This window comes from Chenopodium album, chromosome 19 (genome assembly GCF_948465745.1).
Source record: "Chenopodium album chromosome 19, dcCheAlbu1.1, whole genome shotgun sequence".
Lineage (NCBI taxonomy): Eukaryota > Viridiplantae > Streptophyta > Magnoliopsida > Caryophyllales > Amaranthaceae > Chenopodium > Chenopodium album.
The window spans coordinates 17,069,904-17,070,186 of record NC_137852.1 but is presented as its reverse complement, the minus strand read 5'-3'; positions in this window follow the sequence as shown (position 1 = coordinate 17,070,186).

Here is a 283-nt window from a genome sequence, read left to right as displayed (position 1 = left end):
AGTGTGAAAAGTGTTTGAGAGAGAAAATCAAATATTTTGGGTAAAATATTAAGTTGGACGGCTTCATTATTTACACTAATGCCATTAGCTGCTCTCCGTTAATCTTAACCGTTAATTTTGATCTAATCCTACAGTTTAAATTGGTTCCTAAATAACTAGGGTTCTTATATAAATAGGGGTTCTTACCGGATCCCTCCCCATATATATATATATATATATATATATATATATATATATATATATATATATATATATATATATATATATATATATAACAAGAAAA